We start from the raw sequence: 341 nt of genomic DNA, 5'->3' as shown, positions 1-341 counted from the left end.
CTTTAAAAGCAAAATAGAGCCAAACCTAATAAATGCAACAAAAGGGGTAATCCCAAAAAAATGGTTTGACTCAGAAAGCCCCACACTTAGAGAATGGTTTAAAAGAATTGAATGTATATACAATATGGAGTACTTGGGCGGCAGAGAAGAAGATCAGGCAGAAAGTTTATCCAATAAGTGGAAAAAATGGGCGGACTTCAAAAAGACAAGCAGATATTTAGAAGTCCGGGTAAAATAGGGGAGGATGAGGGAAAGTAGGTAAACAAAGGAGAAAGGGAGCAACCAAAAATAGTTGAACAGACGAGTAACGGTAGGGGGGAGGGTGGAGGGAGGGAAAGTAG

The sequence above is a fragment of the Pelophylax lessonae genome, assembly GCF_965119305.1.
Source record: "Pelophylax lessonae genome assembly, chromosome: 12".
Classification (NCBI taxonomy): Eukaryota; Metazoa; Chordata; class Amphibia; order Anura; family Ranidae; genus Pelophylax; species Pelophylax lessonae.
This window is presented reverse-complemented; position numbering follows the sequence as displayed.